Source organism: Balaenoptera borealis (genome assembly GCF_965194805.1).
Source record: "Balaenoptera borealis genome assembly, chromosome: 13".
NCBI lineage: Eukaryota > Metazoa > Chordata > Mammalia > Artiodactyla > Balaenopteridae > Balaenoptera > Balaenoptera borealis.
This window is the reverse complement of record NC_138870.1, coordinates 15,481,547-15,507,105: the sequence shown is the minus strand read 5'-3', so window position 1 is coordinate 15,507,105 and position 25,559 is coordinate 15,481,547. Positions and strand designations below refer to the sequence as shown.

At 34.1% G+C, this 25,559-nt stretch overlaps 1 protein-coding gene across 4 annotated transcripts in view; it reads left to right on the top strand.

Annotated features, from left to right (window-relative positions):
- RERGL (RERG like) overlaps positions 1-25,559 on the top strand; it is a 167,857-nt gene that overhangs the window by 68,375 nt on the left and 73,923 nt on the right. The gene's annotated exons all lie outside the window — the stretch shown is intronic.

The window sequence follows — 25,559 nt, the reverse complement described above, 5'->3', positions numbered from 1 at the left end:
TTGTTGTATTTCATTAATATTACAAATTTTGGCAGCTTGAGTTGTACAGATTAGTCTTTCACAATATTTTCTAACAAATACTTCTGACATATATGAATTATAAATATATAATTTTTTTCTCCAGGGATCTTTTCAACCACACAACTAATAAACTTATGTCATCAGTAATGAAAAAGCATCTGACAATTTGGATACATCATCTTACGGTGTATAGTTTCTTTGCAGTAAAAGCAAAATTTAATTAATATATAATACACAGGAAAGAAAGAAGAGTTTATGTATGACTCATATGTCTAGGGGGGGTTTAATACATTAGGGCCTAGAGTATGAATTTGGGATAAAAGCTCTGCAGGTCTTAGGTCCATCCAGTTTTACTCCATATCAACAGGAGGAACATAAACCCAAGTAATTTTCCACTTCCCCCATTTTATCAACAGATTACTTGTCAAAGTCCTCCCATTAAAAGTAACTATTGATTCAACAAATATATATTTTTCCAGGGCAACAGCTCCATAATTTGGTACTTGAATTCTTCTATGGAGTTCCTTTAGTTATATTTTCCCTAAAATAGGGTACTGCTTTGGAAATTGAGGGCACAAAAAAATTGTAAGTAATTGGAATTTGGGGAAACAGACAAATGTTACACGACACCAAACATGTATAAAGTTCTATAAAAAAAGAAGTGTGAATACTGTACAAAAGGAGCCCTGAGATGGAAATGATTGATTCTGTTTGGGTATATTGGTAGGGCCAACAACTGTTGTGGTTTGTCTGGGACTGAGAGATTTCCCTGGATGTAGAACTTTCAGTGCTAAAAATCAGGACAGTCTGGATAAATCAGGACTGTGAGTCAACCTAAATTGGAAAATTGTTCAGTAAGAATATACATTTGACAATAAATGTTTAATAATAATAGTAATAATTACTGTATTATTTTGTCTAATAATAATTAGCCTTATTGTGTGCTAGATATTGTTCTATGGTAACTAATGTGACCATCCAGTGCTATAAAGACAATTATTATCTCCCTATTGCAAGGAAACACAGGCATATAGAAGCTCATCAGGTAGCATAAATGTGTGAATCAGGATAAAATGAGATGCTTGGTAATAGTGGGGACTGAAGGCACTAGAGAGCAAAAGTGTATCTAAAGGCCTTCAGATTTAGTTTTCTTTTTGAACTTGTTCCATCCAAACAAGTAACATCTACTGTGTCTGCTCAGTGTCTACCAGTTTGAAACTTCTGAGGGATTAATGTTCCACAATGAATACGGAAAGGGAAAGGCATTGCAAGAAAAGAGAGTACTCCATGCCAAGTAACAACAGTGCAAAAGAGACAGATGCAGAAATGTTCAGCATGGCAGGGACACTGTCTATCATGAAAGGAGAGAAAACAGGTATGGGTATTGTTAATAAAATAGATTAAGGCCAGATTTATGCAGGTATGTGTTGTTTATATTGTGAGCAGTGATAATTTATTAGAGGTTCTTATGTAGGAGCGTGACACTATTATTTTTGAACGATAAGTTGGATGTTGGACGCAGCATTGCCAATAATTTGAAGAGAGGAGAGGGAGAGAGAGAGCAGCTGAGATGTTATGACTATTGTCTCCTAAAATCATAATGACCTAATGAAATCAATGACAGTGGAGTTGAAGAGAAGAGAGTCAAAAGCACACAGGAGGTAAAACTGAGTACTCTTACTTAGTACATGACTGAATATGGTAGCCAAGGAGAAGCAAAATAGGATGGTTTGAAGCCTTCTTGCTTGAATGAATGAATAAAGTGTGAGTGATTTGAAAATGCAGAAAGTGGAGCAGATTTGAGCTAGGGAGACATCAGAGAATCTAGTCATAGTCAGTTGAAATATGCATGTGGTTTTATGCTCCCCAGTGAAACAGTGAGTTGGAAAGTTGTTTTTATCATTCTTAATATTATATCATAAGTCCTAAGGTGAGCATTCTGGTAGAAATGCTATAAACTTGGTAGAATGAGCATGGCTTTACAACAAATCCAGGTATAGAAGCTGGCAAGTAACAAAGTGGAACTCTGCCAAATAGGTTAAGGGTCCTGAAAACCATGTTACCCCAAGATAAAACAAAATGTGGGGGTGAATTAATGAGCTAGCAGCCTTTTAACTTTAGAACAAGTAATATTTCATAGTCTTACAGGATGCTATTTAGGGAATGTTTCATCAGGCTACTTCACCAACATTAATTATTATTTATCTCATATCTACAGTACAGGACATTTTATTACATAATTTGCTAGATAGGAAGACGCACAATTCCTTCCCCCATGGAGGGTATATTGCAAAATCGAAGTGCCCCAAACCATTATCAATTATGCGTGACTCTCAAAATCATAACTTATTGATTTTGACCTAGTAAAGTTATAGTCCTCCAGTGCTACACACACACACACACACACACACACACACACACACACAATATCCAGGTCAAAATAATTGGAAAAGAATTTCAAGAGCAAATGAATAGCACAATTCAATTTGAAAAAACATTTATTGTACATCTATTACATGCAAACCTTTGCTCTAAGTACTGCCTCTTAAAAGTAGAGATTAATAACATATTTTGTGCTTTAAAAACATGTCATAATTTATCAATATGCAATTTGTATGGCATTTTTATACATACTATCTCATTTGATTTTCACGAGTATTTTCTGGAATAGGTACATGAAGTATTGTCCCATGTTTTACACATGATGCAGTTGTCTTGTAGGTAAGGTAATATCATATCTTTACACTTTGAGATAAAGAAAGTTGTTGTTAGTTAGATAAACAAGTCAGCATCACAAATGGGGGATAAAAAATAAGGAAAGGTTAAATAGAGAAGAGTTTGTGGTCTGGAGTGAAACGTTTGGATCAGTTTCAGCAAACACACAGCAGTTTCCCCAGACTGCCCATTTCCTCCAGCACAGCAAACATCACTAATCAACTCCAGAACTCTTTTCTATTACACTGAAATTGATCTTAGAACAATCTCTACACAGCCCTTCAAACAGCCATTATAGTCCACTGCGAGTGGGATTTGTCATGGAATCTATTTGTCACTGGATTTAGCAAAGACAAGAAGACAATTGAAAAGCCAGGGGGGGACCTTCAAGATGGCGGAGGAGTAAGATATGGAGATCACCTTCCTCCCCACAAATAAATCAAAAATACATCTACATGTGGAACAGCTCCTACAGAACACCTACTGAATGCTGGCAGAAGACCTCAAACTTCCCAAAAGGCAAGAAAATCCCCACATAACCTGGGTAGGGCAAAAGAAAAAAGAAAAAACAGAGACAAAAGAATAGGAATGGGACCTGCATCTCTGGAAGGGAGCTGTGAAGGAGGAAAAGTTTCCACTAGGAAACCCCTTCACTGGTGGGGATGGGGCCTGGGCAAGGCAGGGAAGCTATGGAGCCATGGAGGAGAGCGCAGCAACAGGGGTGCAGAGAGCAAAGCAGAGAGATTCCCACACAGAGGATCAGTGCCGACCAGCACTCACCCACCTGAGATGCTTGTCTGCTTACCTGCCAGGGCGGGTGGGGGCTGGGAGCTGAGGCTCGGGCTTTGGAGGTCAAACCCCAGGGAGAGGACTGGGGTTGTCTGCGTGAAGACTGCCTGAAGGGGGCTAGTGCATCACAGCTAGCCAGGAGGGAGTCAGGGAAAAAATCTGGACCTTCCAAAGAGGCAAGAGACCATTGTTTTGGGGTGTGCAAGGAGAGGGGATTCCTTCCCTATGTGCCCACAGAAGTCAGAGCACCGCCTAAGTGAGCTCCACAGACAGGAGTGAGCCACGGCTATCAGCTTGGACCCCAGAGACGGGCATGAACCGCCAACACTGTGGCCACTGCCACCAAGAATCCAGTGTGCAAATGCAGGTCACTACCCACAACCCCCAGCCGGGAGCCTGTGCAGCATGCCACTGCCAGGGTCCCGAGATCCTGGGACAACTTCCCCGGAAGAACAGGTGGTGCACCTCAGGCTGTTGCAATGTCATGGAGCCTCTTCTACCGCAGGCTCGCCCCCCATTCCAATTATGACAATCGTACCCCTCCCTCTCCCCAGCCTGAGTGAGCAAGAGAGCACTAATCAGCCTATGCTTTAACCCCCTCCTGTCTGGGTGGGAAACAGATGCCTGAGGGCAACATACATGTAGAGGCGGGACTAAAACCAAAGCTGAACCCCAGGAGCTGTGCGAACAAAAGGGAAATTTCTCCATGTGGCCTCAGGAGCAGCAGATTAAATCTACACAATCAACTTGAACCCTCCATCTGGGGAATACATGAATAGTCAACGAATGTTCTCAAAATTGAGGCAGTGGACTTTGAGAGCAACTGTAGACTTGGGGTTTGCTGTCTATGACTGATTTGCTTCTGATTTTTATGTTTATCTCAGTTTAGATTTTAGTGCTTGTTATCATTGATTGATTTGTTTATTGGGTTGGTTGCTCTCTTTTTTTAAAATTTATTTTAAAATTTTTATTATTTTTTTAATTTTTAAATTTTTTATTTATTCATTTTTTTTCTTCCTTTTTAATTTCTTCCTTTTTTATTTCTTCCTTTCTTCTGAGCCATGTGGCTGACAGGGTCTTGGTGCTCTGGCCAGGTGTCAGGCCTGAGCATCTGAGGTGGGAGAGCCGAGTCCAGGATACTGGGCCACCAGAGACCTCCTGGCCCCACATAATATCAATCGGCGAGAGCTTTTCCAGACATCTCTGTCTCAACACTAAGACCCAGCTCCACCCAACGGCCAGCAAGCTACAGTGCTTGACACCCCATGCCAAACAACTAGCAAGACAGGAACACAACTCCTCCCATTAGCAGAGAGGCTGCCTAAAATCATACTACACAGACACCCAAAACACACCACCTGATGTGGCCCTACCCACCAGAAAGACAATATCCAGTCCCACCCACTAGAACATAGGCACCAGACTCCTCCACCAGGAAGCCTGCATAACCCACTGAACCAACCTCACCTACTGGGGACAGACACCAAAAACAACGGGAACTATGAACCTGCAGCCTGCAAAAGGGAGACCCCAAACATAGTAAGTTAAACAAAATGAGAAGACAGACAAATATGTAGCAGATGAAGTAGCAAGGTAAAAACCCACCAGACCAAACAAATGAAGAGGAAATAGGCAGTCTACCTGAAAAAGAATTCAGAAAAATGATAGTTAAGATGATCCAAAATCTTGGAAATAGAATGGAGAAAACACAAGAAACGTTTAACAAGGACCGAGAAGAACTAAAGAGCAAACAAATGATGATGAACAATGCAATAAATGAAATTTAAAATTCTCTAGAAGAAATCAATAGGAGAATAACTGAGGCAGAAGAAGGGATAAGTGACCTGGAAGATAAAATAGTGGAAATAACTACCACAGAGCAGAACAAAGAAAAAAGGATGAAAAGAATTGAAGACAGTCTCTGAGACCTCTGGGACAAGATTAAACACACCAACATTCGAATTATAGGGGTCTCAGAAGAAGAAGAGAAAAAGAAAGGGTCTGAGAAAATATTTGAAGAGAGTATACTTGGAAAATTCCCTAACATGGGAAAGGAAATAGTCACCCAAGTCTAGGAAGCACCGAAAATCCCATACAGTATAACTCCTTGGAGAAACATGCCCAGACACATATAAATCAAACTATCAAAAAATGAAATACAAAGAAAAAGTATTAAAAGCAGCAAGGAAAAAGGAACAAATAACATACAAGGGAATCTCCATAAGGTTAAACAGCTGATATTTCAGCAGAAACTCTGCAAGCCAGAAGGGAGTGGCAGGACATATTTAAAGTGATGAAAGGGAAAAACCTACAACCAAGATTACTCTACCCAGCAAGGGTCTCATTCAAATTTGACAGAGAAATTAAAACCTTGACAGAGAAATTAAAACCTTTACAGACAAGCAAAAGTTAAGAGACTCCCTTAACTTTTCGTGGTAAAGCACCACCAAACCAGCTTTAAAACAAATGCTAAGGCTTCCCTGGTGGCGCAGTGGTTGAGAGTCTGCCTGCCAATGCAGGGGACACGGGTTCGAGCCCTGGTCTGGGAGGATCCCACATGCTGCAGAGCGGCTAGGCCCGTGAGCCACAACTACTGAGCCTGCACATCTAGAACCTGTGCTCCGCAACAAGAGAGGCCGCGTTAGTGAGGGGCCCACGCAGCGCGATGAGGAGTGGCCCCCGCTTGCCGTGGCTGGAGAAGGCCCTCGCACAGAAACAAGGACCCAACACAGCCAAAAATAAATAAATAAATAAATAAATAAATAAATAAATAAATAAATAAATAATAAAAATAAAGGAATTTCTTTAAAAAAAAAAAACAAATGCTAAAGGAACTTCTCTAGGCAGGAAACACAAGAGAAGGAAAAAACCTACAAAAAACAAACCCAAAACAATTAAGAAAATGGGAATAGGAACATACATATTGATAACTACCTTAAATGTAAATGGATTAAATGCTCCAACCAAAAGACATAGACTGGCTGAATGGATACAAAAACAAGACCCAAATATATGCTGTCTACAAGAGACCCACTTCACACCTAGGGACACATACAGCCTGAAAGTGAGGGGAAGGAAAAAGATATTCATTCAAATGGAAATGAAAAGAAAGCTGGAGTAGCAATTCTCATATCAGACAAAATAGACTTTAAAATAAAGACTATTATAAAACACAAAGAAGGACACTACATAATGATCAAGGGATCAATCCAAGAAGAAGATATAACAATTGTAAATATTGATGCACTCAACATAGGAGCACCTCAATACATAAGGCAAATGCTAACAGCTATAAAATCAGAGGCTTTATTTATTTGTGTTTTGTGTTTATTCGTGTATTTGTGTTTATTTATAACATCTTTGTCCTATTGCCCAGCAGAATGGATCATTGTAACTTACTCATCCTTTAACTGAATAGTTGTTTTAAAGGAATGCAGCCATTTTGTTCTGAATTTTGCTTAAATACTAAATAATCATCCAGGGTCTTTAAATGCTTAAAAACAAAATCCCCTCACAAGATTATTTTAATTGAAATTACAAGGGAACTGACTATCAAAAACTTATATCTGCTTTCATAAAATTATGGATAGAGGTATTTACTGAAGGAGAGAAAGAAGAGAGACTGATACAGAGAATGAGAAAAGAAAAGAGGAGGAAGAGAGGAACAAAATGAGGAGACAGAAAATTATGGGATAAAAACTGCTTAAAGCTTCAATATCTTTGTGTTAATAAAAATACAAATTATAAACAAAAGTTTTGCATATGAAGATTATTTAGCTCTAAGAGCTAACTCTTAGTTATTAGATAGCTCTAAGAGCTATCTTATTATATTACATTTATTTGCCTAAATTACTGATCATTAAAAAGTATTAGGATTTATGTGAATTAATAAAATAAAACCCCCTTTACTGTCTTTTTTCAATCTGATTGTGGAATACACAATAGCAGATGGAAAATCAAAATATTACACTAATACTTGGTGATAATTTTTTGGTCTGACACCAAAATAAAGGCAACAACAACAAAAAAATAAGCAAGTGGGACTACACTAAACTAAAAATGTTCTGCACAGCAGGGGAAACCATCAAGAAAATTAAAATCAACCTACCAAATGAAAATATTTGCCAACTATATGCTGGATAAGGGGTTAATATTCAAAATCTATATTAAAAAAGTCATACAGCTCAATAGCAAAAAATCCTAACAATTAGATGTAAAATGGGCAGAAGATTTGAATAGACGTTTTTCCAAAGAAGACGTACAGATATCCAACAGGTACATGAAAAGATGCTCAATGTCTAATCTTCAGGGAAATGCAAATCAAAACCACAATGAAATGTCTCCTTCATTTGTTAGAATGACTATAATCAAAAGGACAAGAAATACCAAGTGTTCAAGAGGATGAGGAGAAAAGGGAACACTTCTGCCCTGTTGATGGGAATATAAATTGGTGCAGTCACTATGGAAAACAGTATGGAGGTTTCTCAAATGATTAAAAATAGAACTACAATATGATCCAGCAATTCCACTTCTGGGTATCTATCCAAATACTAACTCAAAAAGATATAACCACAGCCATGTTTATTAGAGCATTATTTGTAATAGCCAAGATATGAAAACAATCTAATTGACCATCAATTATTGATGAATGGATAGATAAAGAAGACATATTATATATATATATATATATATATATATATTTCGGTCATAAGAAAAAATAAAATCTTGCTGTTGCCATTTGTGCCAACCTGTTTGGACCTTGAAGTCATTATGCTAAGTGAAATAAGCTCACAGATACAAAGAACATATTGGTGATTACTAGGGGATGTAGGGTGGACAAAATGGGTAAAGGGGGTCATAAGGTACAAACTTTCCGTTGTAAAATAAGTCATGGGAATGTAATGTATAGCATGATGAATATAGTTAATAATGTTATATCAAATATTTGGAAGTTTCTAAGAGTAAATCTTAAAAGTTCTCATCACAAGAAAATATTTTTGTTACAGTATATGGTGATGGATATTAACTAAACTTATTGTGATAATCATTGTTTAATATATACAAATATTGAATCAATATGTTGTACCCAAATCTAATATAACATTATATATCAATTATACCTCAATAAAATATTACACTATAAAAAAAAATGAAAAGCTAGGAGATACCAGTGAAGGAAAACATGTAACACATATGACAAAAAAAAGAAAAAAAGAAAAAAAATAGACAATAGAGAAAAAGAAAAGAAAAAAACTTGGAAAGCAGAATTATAGCCCTAGCCTCTTAAACTTGTCAGCCTGAGGTTGTTGGTCTCTTTAAGTAATCAAGAGTCTTAGTTCTTAATTGTGAACGATGGGTGAATTTGAAACTGAGACCACTACATAAAGCTAGGATCTTCCAGACCTCCCTCATTGAAAAGGACTATGAGAATAAATCTACCTGCCTACAAAATAAGACTACAAAGAGATTTGTCTGTCTTGGCCTATGTTCTGGATGGGAGAAACATCATGTTACCTAATAAGAACCACACCTTAAAAATGTATAGGTATGTCTATCATATTACAATTGGAGGTGAATTTATATACAAACTGGAAATTGATTTTACTGAACAGAATTAGTTTTCCAAAATTAGTTTATAATTTTGTGACTACACATAAGAAAATAACATAAACTTCTAATATATTTAAAAGATCATTTGTAACTAGTCCTTTCCTTGATTCAACCTTTGAAATGTTATTGAGGATTAAATTAGATCATATGCATAAAGGTCTTAGATTAATGGCACAAGGGAAATGTTCAATAATATTGATTACTATTATTATCATTATTATAATTACATCCACATTAAATTTTCATGCCTAGACACATATAGAAAATAGGGAAACTAACAATTACTGAGCTTCTACTATTAGTCTAACACTATAGAGCATGCTTTCATGATCTTATTCTTTGAGGCAGGCATTGTTATGTAACTTTCTGAGAGTTGAGGCTCCAAGAAAGTTAATGTTCTAAGATTATTGGTAAATAGTGAATCTGGAACTCCAAATTTTGTGTCTTTGACCCCTAACCTTTAATTTGTTCTCTATGTAAGAAAACCATCCACAGTACTATTTTCTCATATTTATTAGTGAAGCTTTAAGTTTCAAGTTTATATTCATCAAGATTGGATGCCAGATTATTTTATTGATAATTTCTATTTAAAAGTAAAACAAACATAAAATGGAAAACATATACTGAGCCTAACCCCCTATCAAAGTAAATCAGAATTTTTTTTTTCTGGATTTTCCAGCTCATTGCTTGAGGCTTCTACAGCCACTAACCTTCTAGAAACGAATTAAGACATAGACAGTTATCTGAATTATTTAATTGTGATTATTATTTTTAACTTTGTCATTTAAAAAAATCTAAATCTAGCTTCAAACTTCTTTGTGATAGTTTTCCTATAATGGTAATAAAACTGTATGTACTCCCATATGTGTTTAACTAATGTATGGCTGTAATGGTAATGATGATGAAAATGGTACTGAAATTGTTGGTGGTGGTGGTTTGGATGCACTAGGTTAGTAACAGGGTTGAAGAGACAAGTAGGAGCCAGGTAGCAATGGCTTTGAATATAGACATCCTAGTTACTTCAGTCTCTGTCTTAAAGGCTAGTAGAGAAACTAAAGGATTGGAACATGTGAGAGACTTGAAAAGATTTTCGTTTTAGAAAGAGAATTCTGATCATGTGGAGAGCCAATTGCTGAGGATAACTAAACAGGGAGACAAGCTAATAAGTTTTTGCAATAATTCAAATAAGAAATTATGAGGACCTGAATTAAGACAACAGTGGTGATGTAGAAAAGAAGATAGATTTGACAGATATTAAGAAGATTGACATATACAACCAGGAATGACTGGAAACAGGGGAGTAAGGATTCAAAGATGGGTTCCAAGTGTAGCTTAAGTGAGTGACTGCAAGGTGACGGCATGTAAAGAAATAAAATATAGGGTGAAAATAGGAGGAAAGATAATGAATTCGGCTTTGGACATTGGAGTAGACACTTTCCCAGCTTCAATGAACCAGGACGCAGACATGTGACCTTGGCTCCAACGATTTCTTGCAATGGACTTTGATTCTAAAACTGGTGACACAAGCTGGTTAGTGGTGGGGTTGATCTCTCTCTCTCCTTGTCTCTCTTCCCTCTCTCAAGTGCTGGTAGTAGCAGCAACACTAACAGCAGCAGTAATAATAGTAGTAATAGTAGTAGTCGTCATATAGGGTAAACTTGCAAGGTCAATTGCCTGGTGCAAAAAAAAAACTGGCTGGTGTTTAGTGCTCAGCTGTGTTGGCAGAGGAATCATTCTACACCACTGTTTTCGTAACTATTTCTGGGTGTTTAGTCTCAATCCAGGTCCTTTGGCCCTCTCAAAAAATTTGTTGGACATTTTAATGACCTAGAGTCAGCTTCTGTGGCTTGCAACTACTGATTCTTACTCAAATAATTTAAATTTAGGTGACTGTAGGATATACAATTAGAATTGTCAAATAGGAAGTATGGATTCATGGGTCTTAGTTCTTGAAAAAATCCTGATCAAGAGAGTAGATTTCACCGTGATCATTATTTGACTTTTAAACTACTAGAATTAAGGTCCCTGAGGTGGCAGGTGGTGATGGAATTCCAAACACAGGTGAAGATTGTCCTCAGATGAGTTATGGATACTTCATTCTCTGAGACAAGAAAAAAAATTCTAGAGGCAATGACAGAAGTTGAGCACCTGCCTTCCCATAGAATCTTTAATAATCATGATCGATTTTCTTTCTTCAAATGCTTAAAGTTTTGTAATAGCAGAGCTCTCTCCTACAACCCAATATTTCAGCCCAAAGAATTTCCTCTTAATCCAAGCTTTTAAATATGCTCTTCTGAGTATCCAGTTCATGTAAATGTTACATTCACAATTATTTATTCTACTAGAGGTATGTCTTTATGATGAGAATACTTGATGTTTTCACAGGTCCTAAACAACTTTTATGATCAGAGATCTCTGCTTTACACCTGAACTCACTAGTACAGTAATATTGGCAGGGTTAAATAAAATAGAAAAAAAATCTACTTTTCAAGAAAATGCAAGGATTAAAGGAACTCAGTAGTTTCCAACACAATGTTCAACAGAAATTTCTATTAATAAACTGTGACAAAAACAGGAACAAATTAACTAAGATTGAGATAAGTGTAGATTATTAAATGATGGATTGCAATAATCTTTTTTTCTGGATTCTTATTTTCTCATCAACTATCTCTAGCTCTACTATTTATCTTGAGTAACAAACATTGATTGATCTCTAATAATTAAGAGCTGTATATTTTAAGGGTCTGTCTGCTCTTGCCTTAGTATATATTTCTCTTCTTATACAAAAGAAGAGGAATCAACCATTTGGAATGAGGACAAACGTATTATCACTTATCATTTTGGTCTTGTGACTTTGCAGATAATTTCTTTATTGCTATTATAAGATTGTATTTTCATGTTTTTCTCCCCCACAGATTTAAGATCCCCTAAAGTGCAGATAACATGCCTTTATGATTTTTGTAAATCCAGATGCTAACATAGGATCTAACATGTAGCAGATTTTCAATACATATTTGTTGAAGGAGAGATTGAAAGAATCATGAACAAATCAAGAGAAATTTTGCCCATACGGAAGTTAAAAGAGGTACAATATATTAAGAAAATTATTTCAGGTACAGAATTCATTTTTAATAACACATGTTTATTAAACGCCCACTAAAATGATAGACATTGTGGTTACAAAGAAGTGATGAAACTCTTTTTGTAGGCTGCATATTAGGGAAAGGAATATTTGAGAGATTGTCAGGAAAATTCAACCTACACCATCACAAAAGGTGGAAAACTGAACACATTTCTTAGTATAACAAAAACATTTTATTTAATACTTGTGAGAATGGAATGAGAAGAAAGAAAAGAAATACATTCTAACAAGATTTCACTAAAGGAGTTCTATATTGAGCAATTTGAGTTGTTAGTCTTTGGAAGCATTCCCAGTCATAAGAATTAAGGCACATAACATCTGTTTTGCATAGTATTCACCTTCTTTGTGAATATGGATTGAAAGTAAATAAACCATGATTCTCCTGATTTCTTTTTGAAAAGTAAGGATCATCTCTTTCAGAACTTTGACTGACTCCAAGTGTTGTCACTCCAAAGGTTCAATATGAATTAAGGGTTTGTGTAAGGATGCTTTGAAAAATAATGTCTGTTTATAGGGTCTATTTGAAATTAGCAGATGACACTAGAATGATTAGATGAAAATGCTAATTTTATGATGCTTGTATCCTGCTGTTTAATGGTTGATTCTGACAATATTGTAATTAATTTTTTGCATCTATTTTGTTAGAGTTTCTAAAGCCAAGGGCATAATTTATACAATTAAATAAAACCTTGGTGTTTTCAATCAAGAAAGAAAAACACTCAAAATAATATGGGTCAGACTTTGTGAAAAAAGCAAGTTGCTCATAAGATAGCCACTTCACTCTGAATAGTTAGTATCTCAGCTCTGAATTTCAGTTAATGGTACCCCTCAAAAGGCTCAGGCTTTGATAATTAGTTTGGACCTGTGTCAAATTCACTTAAGTGAGAAACCAGCTTTCAAAAATAAAACATGCTTTAATTTAGAGGTTGGCTTTGACATTTTTAAAAGTTTGTCCTTTATTTTGAAAATTTTCAAAAGGTCAGAAAAGTTGAATGAAGAGTAAAATTTAAACCTGTGGTATCATCACCAATGTTGACCAATTACTAAAATCCTATCCATCTGCTCCATTTTCCCCTTTCTCTGTCCAAATGGATGCTGCAAACATCAAGACATTTCACTCCTAACTACTTCAGCATGAATCATCCAAGACAAGGACATTTTCCTACCCAACCACAATAATATTACACTTAAGAAAATTAGCATTAATTCAAAATCATGATGCAACATGCAAAATTTCCTCAGTTGTAGCAAAAATGTCTGTTAAGGGTTTGTTTTACCCTGCTGAGGATTCTGTCAAGATTGATGAATTATCATTGGTTATGTCCCTTCAGTTTTTCTCATCTGTAAAAATTCTAGGTTTCCTGCCATTCTTCATATCTGATTCATTGAAGATTCCAAGCCTTTTGTCTTGTCATATTAATAAGTATGTTTATGGCTTGATTTAGTTCAAATATTTTTGACAAAATTACCACATAAGTGATATTGGTTACCTCTTACTATATCATAGGAAGGGATCATAAACCTTCAAGAATCTCTGCTGAAAGCCTGAGGTCTTTACCAGAGCCTCTTGAACTTCAACTTCTGTTTTCCCGGAACTGTAAATCTTCGGAAAACTTCTCAGCTCTTTAGCATTTCAGCTGCTGCTTTCTGGTATTTTTTGTGTGTGTGTATCTGTTTGTTTTTTGAGACATGTCCTTCCCCTGAGCAGCTTTGGCATCCAAACTTTTCTAAATAAAATTTCATGCAAATTTTTGGATTTACTTTTCAGCAGTTTCCTCACCTTCATTTTCATCTGTTTGGAAATCCTAGATTTCATATCTCTGCTTCCTTAGCTCAGTGGGACTGGGCCTTTCTGTTCATGCTGTATTGTCCTTCACTGACAATTGGCAAATGCCCTCAAGTTAGAAACAAAGGTGAACACGGAGCTCATATCCACACATTTCCTTTCTCTCGAGGATTACAGGCCCTGGAGTTCTGACTGTGTTGGCTAATCTACAAAGCCTTCAAATAGGTGTTTTATTGTTTTTAGAGTTGTTTTGGCAGACGGGTTATTTTTACACAAGTTATTCTCTAACAGCCAGATTTAAAGTCTACTCATTCTTTTAATAATAGTCGTTATGCAGACTCAGCTTCTGTTCCTTGCAACCTAAAATGTCATCCAATAAAAAAGAAAATGAAATGAAAATGCCCATAGATGAGATAACTTCTTTATTGAACTTAGGGAAACAGAGAAATTTGTGGTTTAAAAAGTGTTTTGATTATTCTTCCTTTTCCTCTTCCCCCAAACCTGCCATTTTGTGCCATATTCTGTGCTCTTACAGACTGAATTCTGTGGACTGCATCATCTGGGCTTCTTCCATTTTAACTTCTAGTTGGGCCTAGACACAAGGAGTCTCTGGCAGTAGAATGTAAGCTATTAGGATAGACAAAGTGGGAATTTTTTTTCTCTCCTCTTTCTAAGCCTCATGACAGTCCTGGCAATGCCTGCATTTCTCTATGACTGTGCTTATAGTTCCTACAGACCTTACCTTCTTTTACAGCATCAGCACTTTCTGTTTCCTAAAACTGTTCTCTTCCTTTGTTTAGGCCTCAAATTATGTTTCCCACTATTACTGCTCACTGAGTGTTTCATCATTCATAGTTTCCTTAGGCATGCCTCACTTCTGAAAATAGCTGATCGATTAAATACTTTTCAGTTAAAGACTTGAAATAAGCCATCAGTTTCTTAGAGAAGCTTTCACTGAAACATTAGTAAGTATTGAGAAATACTCCCAGAGGGGGGAAAAAATCAAAAATATAAATAGAATGTTTAAAAGAGGGTAGACTGAGAAATTTGATGTTTGTTTTCATAGGTTTTTATAAAGCAGATTCTGTTAATACATACCTAAGTAAAAATGACTGAAATGCATTAAAAATAACAAATGTTGAGTTCTCATTCACAGAACATGTCCATGAAAGCACGATGCCACCATGTCATTGCTCTTAATGCATCTGCTCAGAATGTGGCACATGCCACACTCCCACTTAAATGTTGTTGGCCAAAGCAAGTCCCATGGGCAAGCCTGACTATAATGTGGTAGAGATAAATAAGCCTTCCACAGAATATTGTGAATGTTGTGAATATTTAGTACACTAAACACAGGGTATTGCAGAAGAAGAAAATGAGAAAAAGAAATATATAAGTGGACAACAATTTAGAATCTTCCACAATTGAAGGAAGTTATGAGTCCCCAAATCAAATGTATACTCTGTGTACTAAGCCAATTAAACTAAAGTAAAGCCATACTCAGCAAATCAGAGTGAAATTGTAAAATACTAAAGGTGAAATGAAAATTTTAAAATATGTCAAAGAGAAATGACATTTTCTTCAAAAGTATGACAACTTGATTAAAAGATTTTGTCTCATTAACAACAATAAATACCAGAATACTTTACCAGGATATTGTCTAAGTTCTAAGAAACTTAGACAACTTAGTATTTTATGATAGCTAAACTGTCATCCATTAGACAGAAAAATAAAGGCATTTGGGAGTCATAAAATAGTAGGCAAGTTTTCTCCTCTTAGACTCTCACAGAAAGAACTAGTAAAGATGTTAATTGAGCATGAAGAAAATGAATCCAAGTTGAAGGAGAGGGTAAACAGAAAAATATTAGCCAAAAATACCTGATGTTGCAGTATTTCTATCAGACAAATAAGATGATAAAGAAAATACAATTTAGTAATCAATGAATATACAAAGAAGATATAGTACTATTGAATTTGCTTGCACCTAATAACTTGGCTTTGACATTTATAAGACAAAACTAAAAAAATAATAGAGAAATTCTTAAATCCAGAGTCATTGGCGAGATTTCAGTATATTTCTAATAAAAATACAGAAGTTATGAATAAAGTTTTGACAGACTCATCTAATAGAAATATATTAATCCCTAAAGCCTAATATACATTTATTTTTAATGAAAAATACATTTATTTTTACGTAAAAATATATTTACAAAAAAGAACATGCACATTTTCACAATTATGTCTCTAGAAATTTAAAAATAAATATTAGAGAGACCTCATTTTTTGACATAATGCAGTTAAGTGAGACATGCAAGAATAATGACTATAGTAAAACAAAATCCCTACAGTTGACCCTTGAACAACATGGGTTTGAACTGCACTGGTCCATTTATATCCAGTTTTTTTGTCAATAAATACATACTGTAGTACTACATGATCCATGGTTGGTTGAATCCACGGATGCAGAACCACAGGTACAGAGAGCCAACTATAAAGTTATATGCAGTTTTCAACTGTGTGGGGAGTTGGTATCCCTACCCCAACATTGTTCAAGGGTCAACTGCATATGTTGTAAAATTTAAAATGCCTTGAAAAAAAATACCATGGCTTTGAGGGAAAAAAAAATTAATGGACATTACAAAATAAAACTGAACGGTTGAATGTATTAAAGGCATGGCAATATTTTGGAACATTTCCCTCCATAATTTCAATTGTGTTTTAAATCAAGAAAAACTGAAATTTCATGACTAAGAATCTAATGCAGGAAACGTAAAAGGACAAGACTGTAGCCTAAAGAAAACACAAGCGTGAACATGATAAAGATGACAGAAATTAATAAAATATAATATAGTGAAATACACAACATACATAAAATGATGACCAAAACCAAAGCTGATTCTTTACAAAGGATATGATAGAGATCAAGTGTATATATATATATATATATATATATATATATATATATATATATATATATATATATATATAATGAAAAAGTTCACGTCAATAAATTTGAAAAATTCTATGCAATGAAACGTATCTATTACTAAAATTAATAACCAAAATTATTTCAAGAAAAGAGAGATTTAAAGTCTCCTAAGCACTAAAAATTTTAATTATTAATCAAGATAAACTGCTTAACCCCAAAGGCAACAGAACCAGGCAACTTTACAGGTTAAATTTACGAAAGCTTCAAAGAACTGATAATGTCTTTTCTATACAAACCATTAAAACTATATATTGCAAAGGTGGGAATGCAAAATGCAAACAGATGAAGCTAGTCACAGATTTTACACCTTCACAAAAATTAATTCAAAATGGATTGTAAACCTAAGTGTAAAATGCAAAACCATAAAACTTCTAGAAGATGACATAGAAAAAATCTAAGTGGCCTTGGCTTTGGTGATGATTTTTTAGATATAACACCAGAAGCACTAGCCACAGAAGAAAAAATTGACAAGTTAAAAAAATTAAAATTAAAAACTTCTGTCTGAAGGACACTGCTAAGAGAATGGAAAAACAAGACACAGACTGGTAGAAAATATTTGCAAAACACATAGCTGTTAATGTATTGGTATTCAAAATATACAAAGTACTGTTAAAACTCCACAATAATAAAACAAACAACCCAATTAAAAAATGGTCAAGAATCGGAAAAGACACCTCTTCAAAGATACACAGATGGCTTGTAAGCATATGAAAATATGTTTAAAATTATATGTCATTAAAGAATTGCAAGTTAAAACAACATCGAGATACCACAATACTACACACTTATTACAATAGCCAAAATTCAAAAAAACAAACAAACAAAAAAACCCCACCAAACCTGAAAAATACCCAGTGTTGGCAAGAATGCAGAACCATAGGAATTCTCATTCATTGCCAGTAGTAATGTAAAATGGTACAGGCACATTGGAAGACATTTTGGCAGTTACTTACAAAGCTAAACGTAGTCTTGCTGTATGATCCAGCAGTCATTCTGCTTAGGTTATTTACTCAGTTGAGTTGAAAACTGTCGACACAAAAACCTGTCGACACAATTGCCCCAAACTGAAAGCAACCAAAATATCCTTCAGTAAGTGACTAAACATACTGTGTTCTATTTATACAACGGAATGCTTTCAGTGATTTAAACAATTAACTATAAAGCCACACAAAATAAATAGATGAACCTTAAATGTGTACTGCTAAGTGATAGAAGCTAGTCTGTAAAAGCTACTGTATGATTCCCGCTGTGTGACATTCTGAAAAAGGGAAAACTCTAGGGACAATAAAAAAACAACAATGGCTTCGAGGGGCTCAGGGCTATGAGGAGGGTTGGAATAGGTGGAGCACAGGGGGTTTTTAGAACAATGGAACTATTCTGTATGATACTGTATGGTGGATACATGACATTATGCATTTGTCAAAACGCATAGAACTTTATAACACAAAGAGTGAACCTTAATGCTAACTATGGAATTTAGTTAACAATAATGTATTAATATTGGGTTAATTAAACATAAAAATATACCATATTAATGAAAACATTAGTAATAGGTGAAACTGTATGAAAACATTATTAATAAGTGAAACTGAGGGCAATATATGGGAACTCTGTACTGTACTATCTAGTAACTTTTCTGTAAATTCAAAACCATTCTAACAAATGAGTCTGCTAATTGAAAAAACAAATCCAATATGCATTTGTATGAAAAGCATAGAATAGGGCAGAAAAGGGTGGAGAGTGGTAGTGGAAGGATAAATGAAATATATCCAGCATTTGAGGAATGGTTTGATATTTAGATATCAAGATATACTCTAAAGCTATATCAAATCAGGTAGGCTGGTGTTGGCACAGGGAAATGTTTGCTAGAACAATTTAATTAGTGAAACCTCAGAAATAGACCCATGGACAAATGGAACTTTAATCCCATGAACTAAGAAGCACTGCTGATCAGTGCAGAAAGGATGGATTCTTCAATGGTGCAGGAAATGTTTTTCTATGTGGAAAAGAATGTTAAAATCCTACCTCATAGCAAATATACAAAAAACAATTCCTGATGGATAAAAGAGCTAAATGATAAAAACAAAGTTTTAAAATTTTTAGAAGAAAATAAATGACCTTCTGGTAGTTAAGCATTTCTTAAACTAGACTCAAAGTCATAAAACCTAAAATAAAATTTGTGATAATTTGACTATATCAACAAATGTTTTTATAAAATATATAATAAAAATTAATGAAAAACCACAGACTGGGAGAAAATAATCACAACAATTATATTTGACAGAGGACTAGTAATCAATGTTTCTAAATTATTAAGGAAAAATTAACAACAGAATAGAAAAGTGAGCAAAATATGTAATAGAAGATCCTAGTGAACCATATAAATAAATTATATAAATACATGTTTAATTATATCATTTATAATATTTGGGGAAGTGCAAAATCAAACAATAATAAGGTGCTATTTTACACTTATTAGAATGGAAAAATGAAAATATTTGCTAACATCAAGCTTTTGTTTTTTTGTGGAGAAACAAACATTTCTAAACCACGACAATGGGAGTGTAATCAGCACAACTTGGTAAGTAATTTGGTAATATCTGGTAAATTTGAAAAATGCACATATTTTTTACTCAGAAATTCTACTCTCAGCTCAAAAATCACTACCTATTTTGTCAATGTTATATTCTTATTAATATGTATTGTTTTGTGTGCCTAGTAGAACTCTAAAAATTCTTTTGGTTGTAAAATTTACATTATAGTTTGACTTTGTGTCAAGACACCTTTCCCAGGCAGAGAAAGCGTCAGTCATTGGAATAAAATATATAGTATTTCAAACATCTCCTAATGTCTATTCAGAAATGTAACTATTCAATAACATTATTACAATTCTTCAATATAGTTGAAAATAGAAATTGTCCATTTTAATTTACTAATAAAGATGAAAATCACTGAACTCTTTATTTACATGGTTTGTTTTTCTTCCCAAAGGAGAAAACAGTTTTGAAAGGCAAGTAATATTTGATTCTTCTTCTTGAGAATTCTGGGTCATAGACAAAAATCCCACAGACAAAAATCCCACTGGCATTTCCATCATCCACAAGCTTACTCCTTTCTACATTCTTTTGTATGGGCTCTGACTCTATAATGACATTTCTTAGCCTTTTATTCTTGATCTTGAACAAAAATCCTGATGTGCCTGTCAGAATTGCAAGGGAAAGTATAAAGAAATTATGCATTATGATGCCAGAAAATGAGAGGCAAATGAATAATTTGAAATGGTAGATTTGAGAGAGAGTGAATGGAATTTGCTATTCTTAAGAAAGTTTACTAAGGCATTTAGGAGAAAAAAGATCTAAATCAATATATTTCTCTAACAGCTGAACAGTAAATACAACTTGTTGACTGTTATATTTATCTAGTGATATACAATGCTTTTTACTTCACCTTCAGGCATTGTAGACATTACTAAAAGCAGATTATTTGATTGTTATAGTATTTATCAAAATATACTTATTTTGTCAATATAAAATATTGTGAGAATACTACATTATTCAGGCAGTACAAAAATAAGAAATTCATTCTGACAGCTTCATGAATTTTATGAGTTTTAAGGAAACATTTATAAAGAAGTCTAATCCAAAATTAATATCCAAATGTAAAATAATGATGTTATATTTCATTGTGAATTTACTATATGTCAAACACTCTGATAAGTAGTTCACCTGCAATAAAAAATAAAAATCTATTTAACCCTCAAACAACCCTATGAGTCCTTAGGGACTACTATTATTCCAATTATATGAATGCAGTACTGGATTTAGATAATATAAGATCACATAGTATCAATAAAACTAGTAAGTGGCCTGACTACTGTAGCAGTTATCCTTACTATCCATCTATCTATCTATCTATCTATCTATCTATCTATCTATCTATCTATCTATCTATCTGTCATGTACTGATTTTCTGCAAGTTTGATCTATCTATTACTGACAGAGATATTTTGAAGACTCCAACTATAATAGTGTATTTATCTATTTCTCCTTTCAGTTATGTTGGTTTTTGCTTCACATACTCTTTGATGCTCTGTTGTTAGGTGCATACACATTTAAGATTAACATGTCTTCTTTTAGAATTGACCCCTTTGTCATTATATAATGTTCCTTTTTATCCTGAAGTCTGCTTCGTCTGAAATTAATATTGCTACTCCAGCTTTCTTTTGATTAGTGCTAGCACTGTATATCTTCTCTCTTTCCCTTTATTTTCTGTTTGAGTCTTTTATTTTAAGTGGATTTCTTGTAGACAATGTATAGTTTGGCTCTTAAATCTATTCTGATATTCTCTGCCTTTTAATTGGTGCATTTAGATCATTCCAATTTAAACTGATCATCTGTATAGTTAGATTAACATCCACCATTTTTGTAACTATTTTCTGTATGCTGCATTTGTTCTTTGTTTCTTTTGCGCCTTCTCATATTCTGTCTTTTCTGGTTTTAATTGAGCAATTTATATGACCTTACTATATCTCCTCTCTTAGTGTATCAATTTAGTTAAAAATATTTAATCGTTGCCCTAGAGTTTACAATAAATATTTTAAGCTAGTCTAGTCCACCTTCAAATAACATTGTACTGCCATCCATGTGATGCAGGTACCTTATATCAGAGCATTCCCAATTTTACCATCCCATTTCTTGTGATATTGCTGTCACACACTTGTTTTTTCATATGCTATAATCACACAATACATTATTATTGTTATTATTATAAAAAGTTATCATTTAAATTAAGAATAAGAAAAACAAAAGGGTTTATCTTTACTTATTCCTTCTCTGACACTCTTCCTTTTTTTTAATGAGAATCCTGTTATCATTTCTTTCTTCCTAAAAAACTTTTTTTTAACATTCCTTGAAAGGCACATCCATGGGCATTGAATACATCAGTTTTTGTTTGTCTAAGAAAGTCTTTATCTTTCATTCCTTGTGAAGGATAATTCTACTGGATATATAATTCTAGGTTGGTGGCTTTTGCTTTTTCCTTTTCAATATTTTAAATATTTTATGTTACTCTCCTCTTTACTGTATGGTTTCAGATAGAAATCCACTGAAGTTCTTATCCTTGTGCCTCTACAGGTAAGATGTTTTCTCCTTCCTCACTACTGATTTCCTTCAAGATTTTTTCTTTTTCATTGGTTTCTTCAGTTTGAATCTGATATGACATGATATGGGTAAGTTTTTTTGTGTTTATTCTGTTTGGCATTCTCTAAGTTTCCTGGATTTGTGGTTTGATGTTTGTCATTAATTTTAGAAAAATTTTAACCATTACTATTTCAAGTCTTTTTCTGCTATAACTTTTGTTATTGTCCCTTTTTGCATTCTATAATTTCTGATTAAATCTCAGTGTTTTCATGGGTCTGTGTATCTGGGCTGTGACATTCAAAGTATTCTTCCAGTGGGATAACTTTCTTTCCCTTGTCCCTACTTCATTATCTGGTTGTAATATTTTCAGTCTACTGAAAAGTCCTGACTTCTGTTGAATTCTTTTCATCTATAGGTGAGACAGCAAAGCTAGAGGGTGCTCCTCCCCATTCTAGAAGGTTCTGGTAAAGGTCTTTTTCCTGGAAAGTAATCCTTTGTTATGGAGGAGGTTCTGAACATATTTCACAACGGTTGTTTATTTCCTCCCAGCCAGAACCATCAGGAAATCTTTCTCAGATCTTCATAGTGACAAACAAAAGTTTGTAGGCCCCTCTAAGATTGTGGCTCAGAGGAGTTTCTCAGTCTCAAGTTAGTCTTGACTCAGTCTCCAGTAAAACTTACCATGAAAGTGTTCCTATCAATTTATGATTTCAGCAGCTCCTGCTCAAGATATGTAGATCTTGACTAGACTCTCTACATTCACCTGTCCCTCCAGATTTCAGTGTGGCAGTTTGCTTGCAACCTCAGTTTTCTGATGGATCTAAGAGAAGTTATTTTTTTTTCAGTTTGTCAAGCTTTTTCTTGTAAGGATGACATGGCAACTTCCATTCTCTTTAAATGTAGGAGCTGATGCCAGAATCGAAGTCCGAGCACGTGCTTATACACATACATAGACACACACACACATTTTACAGATGAGTTGCTGAATCTTAGAGACTCTTATAAAGAGACATTAATTCAAGGCCTTGCACCAAAGTCACATAGCTATAGAATGGCAGTGCCAGGCCTAAAAATTCAAATCTTCTTACTCAAATTCGAGATACTTCCTGCTATAACACAATTCATTGCTTCTTTTCTCTTTAACCGTAAGTTGGATCATGTGGCATAAAATCAACAGCTTCTATTCTTTGTGCTTCCAGACTTTGTGGAGATATTATATATGTTTCAAGCCTAATTTTCAACTCACAAAAATGAATGTATTCAAGGTTACATCAAGATACTTTTACAGTTTCTTATAAATAGCTTCTACTTTTTCTATATTACTCCACCTCAGCCATATAAGAGAATCACTTGAATATTAACAAACATTCAGAATAATTAATTTTTTCAAATGGCTGTGCTCCGAAGCTCATCTTTATCAATAGGTGTTTGTCACTGCAGAGGTGGATCAAAGCACTCAGATGGAAAGGAATTTTAAAATTTCATTCCAATATGTAACTCAATCTTTCTATAAAGAAAGTGAAGCTCACGAATACATTGCAGTTCTGAACAAAAGGACAATACCAAAATAGATGATTTAATATTGTATCAAATAATCTGGAGATAAAATTACCATATGCTGTCATCTTTGCTTTCATATGCAAAGATACTGAAAACCTTTTGCATCTCACTATGATTTCTATAGCAGTAGAACATATCTTTTCCGTTCCCTGGGAGTGAGTACTTCAGTTATGTGGACTGCAGTACACAGAATACTTAGAGTTGAATTGAATGTTAATGAAAGATATGATCATGACAATTATAAGAGTAATCTTAAAACAGCCTTTTACTTTAACTCAGTGTTATAAAAATCTCAATGAGAAATAAATGATCAGATTACATTTTAGAGAAATAGCAAGAAAAATATCCATAATTTCTTTTAATATTCTTTTGTCAAAAGTAAAAGTTCCTGTTTACCTTAATATGACAGTCTTACTAAACAGAACCTCCACCAAGGCAAAGAAAAGGAGATTTTTTTCATGGACTTTGAAGCAAGGACTGTTCCAAACACTCTACATATGGATACTTCTCTTCATTAGATATCTAATGTTTCCGCCTGGCATTGCTTGATTCATTCTTTATTATGTTACCCTATTTAGTTTTCTACATGGCATCTGATACGATGTGAAGGATTTTTTTACTTGTTTAGTGACAAAGTTTCGTAGTAAGAATTGTTTTACTGAAATCCTGTCTGCTATTTTGAGTAGACTAAGGCTTCATGTTGGAGGGTAATTAAAGATAATGCTAAAAAGTAGTTTAGAGGCAGAATGAAATGAGCTTTAAATACCACGGTAAAAAGTATAGACTTCACCCTATGGATAATGACAATTTATTAAAAGTTTTGGAGTAGATGAGTAATATAATTAAAGAAGTGTTTTATGGAGATTAGTTTGGACATGCAATTTGTATGGAATGAAAAAGATACAGCGGATACATTAGAAGAATATTTTAATTGCCCATTGTATACATGTGTAGTTTATATGGGAATGAAAAAAGAAAGGAACATAACTGACAGACAGTGTTAAATATTGACCTGCCTGAAGGGTTGGGTTGGGGAAAGAAGGAAAGCATAAACCTTAAATCACTTTTTAGCCATGGAATTTTAGAATTTATATTATCAAAGCATACTTGTACCCCCATGAAATTCATCCTGTTATTGAAAATATAAATAACTGATCTTCTGAAGTCTTATATTTGGGTGAATCTAAATTAGTTTTAGCTATGTAGATAGAAATAAATAACTTTATACTGAGAACTGAATTAGATGTACTATTATTAATTATTGCTATTTCCATGACACCAATTACATTCACTGTTTTATTTGATATAAAATCCATGAAACAGACTGAAGTCCCCTATTAAATGGGAGCAAAAGTAAGTGGGAGATTGTAAAAGCTAAACTATATATTCTCATAGCTGTCTTGGATTTTCATAAGGTAATTACCTTGCTATCATCAAAACAAACTCAATAAAATTCTTTATAAGAAATGTGTAAGAAGAAATTTTCATACATGTTCTTTCAGTATAAGAAATATATTACTATCAGTTAAATTCTACATTAAATTTTTATATAGAAATAACAACTCTAGTCTCCCAATACTTTGTAATAAAGTATAATTTAAGCCAATGATTCCATGAATCAAATTTTTCTTCCTGTAAAATACTCCAGCCAGAATATTTACTTGGAAACTGACAGCATATTTATTAGATTGCCAGAAAATTCAACCAAACATTTCTTGAAATTCTTCTAATTCCCACTTGTAAAGAACATGAGTGATATTGACTGAGTGTAATGTTTCACTATATTAACTGTCACAAAGAATGATGAGA